The sequence below is a fragment of the Phlebotomus papatasi genome, chromosome 2, assembly GCF_024763615.1.
Source record: "Phlebotomus papatasi isolate M1 chromosome 2, Ppap_2.1, whole genome shotgun sequence".
NCBI lineage: Eukaryota > Metazoa > Arthropoda > Insecta > Diptera > Psychodidae > Phlebotomus > Phlebotomus papatasi.
In genome coordinates, this window is record NC_077223.1 from 106,412,751 (window position 1) to 106,420,701 (window position 7,951).

The window sequence follows — 7,951 nt, forward strand, 5'->3', positions numbered from 1 at the left end:
AAAAGGAATGTCGAAGTCATAAAAATAGAAATTGGAATTAAATTGAAATTGACTTCCAAACTGTAAAATATGGAAAATAGATAGAATTTTTGGTTATTCTTAGACTCATTATCTTAAATCTTGCACCAGTTACACAGCAGTCTCATTGCAGAGCGACTATGCGCACTCATGAAATCAAAATTCACATCCCTATCTTTCTCATACGTTTTGCATATGTCTATCTCGTTGTTTGGCAGTCCAAATTCAATTGAGCTAAATTGAATTTGCCGAAGAAGAATATGAAAAAAGGAAGATAACCACATGCAAAGCGCGTGAGAAAGAAAGGGATTCGAATTTCGACTTCACGCAATTTTCCTAATCTAAAAGGTGTACTGGAGCCATATGAATAAGAGTTTTTAAAGTTGACGTTCAACGTTTTGCAAACACCTTATGTACGAACATGTCTAAAATCATTTTTTCTCTCACAATGCTTAAAACCGCGCAAGTTGGACAGATCAGGGTTTTTCCTGTTTCTTTTTCTTTACGATTTTATGTGAAAAGATTTTGTTACAAGGTGTTTTTTATCATAAATTTGATGAGTAATTTACTATTTACCATGGCATATACAATACAACCTACGAAAGAGCTTTTCCACCGTTTTGCTCTGGAGGTTGGGCACCAACGCTAAGACGGCGGTGGACGCAAAGTCACAAACATCTCACAAAAATCCTATTATTAAGACATTGTTGATGAAATAAATTATCTATCTATCTATCTATCTTTAATAATACTAAAAAAATTCTCATGACTCAGGCACAGCTTAAAGATCAGGAAAATTTCAAGAAATTAAAATAAACATCTTTATCTCTCTGAAACGTTTTAAAATCCAAATTCAATTTGATATGTATGGTATTCAATAGAAAAAGAGTGCGAAAAACTACGGTGGACTTATCCAAACAAAAGCTGTACAAACGTCATTAGAAATCATTTCTTATGGCTCTGGAATATCTTTTAGATCAGGAAAATTTCGCGATATTATAATTAAAAATTCCCCTAAATGTTTGAATATCTCTATCTCAATTTTTCCCCACTCAAAATTCGAATGACCTAAAATCTAAATTCGATTTTTTGTAATGGTCAGAAGAAGTATAAAGCATATTATGAAGAAAACGACGTGAATTTCAATTTCATGAAATTTTCTTGGTCAAAAAGGTGTGCCAGCGCCACTAGAAAAAATTTCTTGTAGCTTCGACATACCTTTTAAATCACGAAAATTTCATAAAGTTGAAATTATCCTTCAAATATTTTGCATACCTCTATTTTATTTTTTCTCACTCAAAATTAGATTGATCTAAACTGAATTTAGAGTGATTTTCAGAAGGAGAAGAAGAAGGGTGCGAAGTAGTAGGATATACTTATGCAAACAAATTGATAAGGAAAAGGATGTGAATTTCGATTTAATGAAATTTTCTTGACCTAAAAAAAAAGGTGCGCCAGCGCTACAAGGAAACATTTCTTGTAGCTTCGACATACCTTTTAAATCAGGAAAATTTCATAAAATTGAACTTATTTTCCCCTTCAAATATTTTGCATATCTCTATTTAATTTTTTCTTACTCAAAATTAGATTGATCTAAATTGAGTTTGGTGTGATTTTTAGAAGAAAAAGAAGGGTGCGAAAGAGTTACTTATGCAAACAATTTGATAAGGAGGAAAAGGATATGAATCTTGGTTTCATGAAATTTTCTTCCTTCATACCTGTTAGATCAGGAAGATGTCAAGCAATCAAAATTCAATCAAAATTTCTCAAAAAAATCTGCACATGTGTATTCTCCTTGTTCGGACTGCTCAGTTTTGTTCAGTCTAATTTTAATCAATTTAAATTTTAAGTTTAGGTTCTCGTCAAAAATTTCATTTTGAAGGAAATTGTCAGCACTGCTGTACAGTAGAGTTCCTCAAATTTGAACATTTGGGGGGTAGATGACATTTCTCAGTCCTCAAATTTGAACAATATTTTCAAAAACGTAATGGAATTCATGTGAAATGCACTTTCCCAAATTTAAGAAAGATAATTTTAGAGAATATATCAATGTAATTTATTGTTAAAGAAATGGAATTTGTTGCGAAAGTTAATATAATACGATAATATTGAGGAAACACCAGAGAAAAATAGTTCTAAATCAAATTTCACGCAAAACTTTCTTCACATAACCTCAAATTTTACATTTTGAACTCAACCGTCGTTCAAATTTGAGGAACTCGACTGTAGGTGAAAATCTCAAAATCCTGTCAAAAATGCAATTTTTGACGAAAACTGTTCCCAATCTGTAGAGTCCTTAACTGTTCTCATTGGGTATGCAAATCTTTTGCAAAAGTGACGTGAATTTCGATTTCATGATATCTTCTTGATCTAAAGTTGAATCGAAATCTGTATTTGTTTTGCATCTGCATTTGGTGCGAGCTACGATACAAACGTCGTTTCTTGCATGAAATATTGACACAAAAGAAATTCAGATACCATAACGGTCGATGCAACCGAAAAATTATTACTGAATTTTTCCCAAAGGGACGTGAATTTTGATTTCGTTAAATCTTTCTGATATAAACTGTGCCAGAAGCAGAAGCAATAATCCTTACGACATTTTTCAGAATGAAGGGGAGTAATAAATTGCAAAAAAATCCATTTCCATTTCCTTTGAAAATTATACCAAAAAGTTAATTATTTCCAAATTTTTGGGGTTTTCATATCCTAAAAACCGTATAGACAGTATGAAAAACCTCAGCTTGAAATATAGCTCCGGCAAAATTTGCAATTTGCGAGTTGATCGAGCCTTATTCCGAACTTTTACATAACAGCATGTAGAATCTAGAACAAAATGAACATTTGCCGTCCGGTAAAAGTATCGAGAAAAATCACAAATTAAACCAACTGACAAAATCAAGGATATTAAAGTTTACAAAAACCTAAATGAATACGGATACATCCAGTTAAATAGCGTTTGATATGGAAAAAAATACAGGATACTAAATAGACTAAAAAACATAGACAATAGAAAACCATCCAGTGGAAGAGAGAAGTTTTTCTTAGGAGTCTTCATATCATTTAGGTAATTCAATGACTTCTATTGATTATTTTCTTTCACCCTCTTTTCACTACTGACTTCTCACTTCTTTCACGTAAAAGAAACAACTGTGCAGTGATTTTGTCCTTTTTGGCTACTATTAATGCTCTGAAAATATTAAATGTCTTTAGGCATGGGAAAATAGCAAGGAGCTTAAACATATTTATCATCCACACCCACTCATTATGCATTTCTCTTGTGCATTTTAGAGCCCAAAATGCTACATAATCGAGATTTGCTATAATACCGAGGATATTATTTTTATTCTTACAAATTTGAGTGCAATTGCCAAATTATGGATTAAGGATTTTAGTTTTAATAGGATGAAACTTATCATGCACAAAATTTTGCGAGCCAAATTACGGCAAAAAGCCATGTATTACTACATTTTCACTACTTTTACATGGGATTTTATATTATATACTAATATTTTCGTGAAAATCATAGCTTTTTTCTTTAAATTCAGAACTCCTTTAGTAACAAATTTATTCCATTTTCATAAACAAGTCAAATGACATTATCGTATGTCTCCCAAAAGTTATGCAATTCGAAGAAGTCAAATATCCTTCCTAATTTTTTGTTTGAATATTTTGCAAACAATATTTTCTATATAATCGATAAATGATTGACTTGTTAAAAAAAACGCGATAAAACAGTACAAAGATTGTTAGATAATAATTTAGAGGAAAAATTACGTAATATTTGTTGTGCAACTGTGAAGCGAAAGAAAAAAAACATACATATATCCCAAATATTACTCTACTAAAGCTACTACAACAAAAATGTATTTACTACAAATCTACTTAATGTGGACATAGAGCTTTTTCTGAATTTTCACAAAGGCTTTCGCATTGCTAAACGGCGGTGCTTGCACTTTCAAGTGCAAATCAATAGTTTGAATGGAAGTGGTATGGGGTATTTTTTATTGTTTAATAAAATAAAATTGAATTTGGAATTTTTTGTTTGAGAGCAAATAAAATAATCTGGCTGCGATGGTGTCTGATAAATCAATATGCAATTCGTTTATGTGTTATATAAGTATCAGAATATAATTTTTCCACTCACTGTTCGTCCATAGTCACAGGTTTACCAACAAAATGGAGTGCATTGAGAGTATCTATTAAATAATATCTGGAATCATACAGAAGAAACTGCATGTTACTAGATGTTTTTTTATCTATAAAATTTGCACAAAAACTTTTTTTTCAAAACCTTTTTTTAACCCTATATAGAAGTTGTAATATAAACTGGTAAAACTCAAAATTTTTCCAAAAAACTAATTTATTTTTTAATTTAAAATTAAATAATTGATAAAAATTTTGATTAAGGATTCTTTTCTGTCTAATTAAGTCGAGATTATATAATAAACCTTTTTTTAGTAGTTTTTTTTTTCTTAATATCACAGTGTTAAAGGAGGAAGCTAGAATAGGTAATACCGAAATGTTTGAGATTCTCTCTGAAACTGATACAGAACAACTTTCTCACTAGGTATTTCATATTAGGTTTTCCACCCTTTTGCGCTTTGAACCTAAATGCTGAGACATTTACTCTCTTGAGCAATTTTCAAAGAGACTGGAGAGGGCAAACAAGTGCATATTGCCCCAATTTTGTGATACCACGCAGAGAGATACTCTTATAACTATGGAGTCGGCGCAAATACCCAATGTTGTCATGGCGATTTTTGACTATATGTGGTAGAGATTTTATGATCCAATAGTGTTTTGTTATAGCTTATTAACAAAAAAAAAAATTTACCACCATTTCTTCCGAAAATTTAATTTATAAAACTTAAAAATTATATTCAAAAGGAGCGCATGAATAGGTTTTTGTGGGTAAAAATGTTCTTTCTCAATGAAGAACTAAATTATAAAAACTAAATTCGAAGATATAAACCCGAAAAACATTGCACATACATTTATGTAAATAGTATAGAACTTCTTTATATACATTCCCACCCACAATATATGCAGAAAATATGTAGATTGTAGACAGTTGAATTACTCAGAGTCATGTCCAGTATACTATTCGCAGTTTTTATTGTTTTTTTTTTTATAAATCTGTGCAAAAATATCGTTTTCATTCTTCATCATTTAATCTTTTTTACCTCAAATCATATCCTAGAAATATATTAGCAATAAAACAATATATATTTTTTGTACATCTCAATGATTTTTTTAAATTTGGGTAACGGTTAAATTTAAAAAATTACAAATAGAGGTTTATCCTTCGAAAGATCAACTCCTTGGACGGCCTCTAACGTTATTAAGGATATTGTGAGATCCTAATGGAAGAAGATTTGTGGATAACATTTGAAAAGATTGTTAAGTTTTTGGAAAACAATAATTCGATTTTATTTCGGTATTCGGTATTTAGAAAAGCTTTTATATGTTTTATAAAAGCTCGATACATGTGTGCTACATTTTTTGACTGAAATTCTTAAGGTGAACGGAATGAATACGGCAATTTTTCTCCGCTTTTGTTATGATAAAAACTCTATTTTGGACCGATTGGAAACAACCAACAACTGATGGAAAATGGATCCAATACAACAATATTACAGTCGAAAAGATCCCAGAACAAACAGTCAAGCCTGTTGCAATAGTTGATCTGCATCTCACGAAGGTGATGCTGCAAGTTTGATGAGATTTCAGGAAATGATTCACTTTAAGCTACCCAAACTCGACGAAACAATTATAGAAGACAAGAAATGTGAGCATTTTGTTAGTTTCGATGAGTATTTTTAAGAAAAAAAATCCATTTTTGGGTAAAAGAAAAAGCATAATTTTCGAAGACAACAATGCGAAATTGTGAGTCTAATGGTCTAGTCCGACATTAGCTCTAAAACATGGACCAGTTTTAGTGTAAATTTTTCACTGTTTTTGTACACATTTCATGAGATATCTCCGAAACTACGTAGGTTACCAATTTGGGGTTTTCGGTTACGATTCCATATTAAATTGGCTTTTATTTTGTATTTGTATTTTTTGCTAATTCATCCTACAATGACAGAAAATACCGAATAAACTCCAAAGTTTTTTCGGCACGCTAGAAACATATGGGAAACATAGGAAACGTTATGCCCCTGCCCTAGACAGACTTACTACTTAAGCCCAGAGTCGGCTTACTTAGTGGAAAATGATGGAAAAGTCATTTAACCATAATGCGAAAATTATTGTGCCAAGCAGTCTGTCGACTAACCCTCAGGTATGTCGAGGCCTTAAGAGACGCTGTCAAAATACCAAAGAGGTTATACAGCAGATTTTCGCTAATTCGGCTCTTTTAAGATCGGGATACTTTTTAATGAGGGCAGCAGTTATATTTAAAAAAAAATTTTGTTGACATTTTTCAAGTTTGATCTTGGTTATCGAATGAAGGAAATATGCTTAAATTTGCATTGGTTTGCCTTACTTATAATGTGATTTTGCATTATTAAGGGATTTTTATGACATTTACAACAAATATGAGTACGTAAATTTAATGAGTGTGCAGATGAATATAAAAAAATCGTTGCATTTCAAAAATTTTGTAGCCCGAATTTCTCTCTTATTCGGGTGACATTTCGGTCCCAAATGTCCGAATTTGAGAGAGTCTACTGTAGTGGGAAATTCTTCAGCGCAGAATATTCTTCAGGTATTGAGCTTTCCGAATATCATTTGTTCCAACTTTTATCGAATAGTTAAATGTGCAAAAATATGAATTTTCCAAAAGCTGTTAAAAACGATCTTTCGAACTAGGATGGAGTAAATGCTTTTGGGTACTTTAAGGTTAAATGTGCTTGCAATTTTTATAATCTTTATTTAATTAAAATGAAATTTTGCACAAAGATACCTTAAAGCTGCTTTTTCCTAATAATCCAAGAGAATTCCCAAAATTTTTTGGATATTTTAGTGAAAAATGCATTTTATGCAACTATGCATGTTTCAGTACTTTTGACCACTTTGTAAGCACTTTTAGCCACTTGTTTCCAATAGAACTTTAATAAAATAACAGAAGAAATAGCTCTCGAAAACTTTCACAAATACACAGCACAAGTCCTATTCTTATTTAACATCAATTTTATGTGATTATTAAAGTATTTTAAACGACTTTTTGAACATTTCCTATTTGTTGCAAAATTCAGTCAAAAGTCACGATTGTTTTACTGAAATCCGCGAGGTGCGCTATGTGCAAAATATATGGGAAAATGAGTGGCCAAAAGTACTTACACAACCGAAAAAAGTAAGCTCTTTTAGCCACATCCGATTTTCATTTAATTTGTTAGAAAATCTTATTAAGGATGATATCACAATAAAATTTAGTTAATTAAGAAATGGACTTTCATTGAATAACATCAAATATTTTCATCAAAAATATGAAATAATGCAAAACAATTCCTCTTAACATTAACAAGTTTCTTAAGAATCCCATTTTTTTTTTGTGATTGTTTACCTTGTCGAGAATTTCTTTCAATAACTTAGAATTAATCAAGTCGATACAACATCAAATATGGTTTTCTGTTTCGTTAGATTAGAGGTCATGAAATAAGATCCATATCCCTGTTCTAAATAAACTCATAATTGCCTTACAATGTGATTTTACTTTAGGTGGCCAAAAGTGCTTACATGACCAAAAGGGCTGACTCTACCCTATCTTCAAGAAAAAAGAGTCCTTTCTTTAAAAATTGGAATAGATCAGCTTATATTTCTTTGGAGGGCAAGTGTTAAGGTCGATTAAGACTATACTCTTAATTATATTAATTAAATATCTGAAAAAAATTAACTGTTAAAATTTGCCTTTGGGTGACCGACGAACGAACTTAAGCAATCATCCAATAATATTTCTAAAAAATAATTGGTAAATAAAAATGTTTAA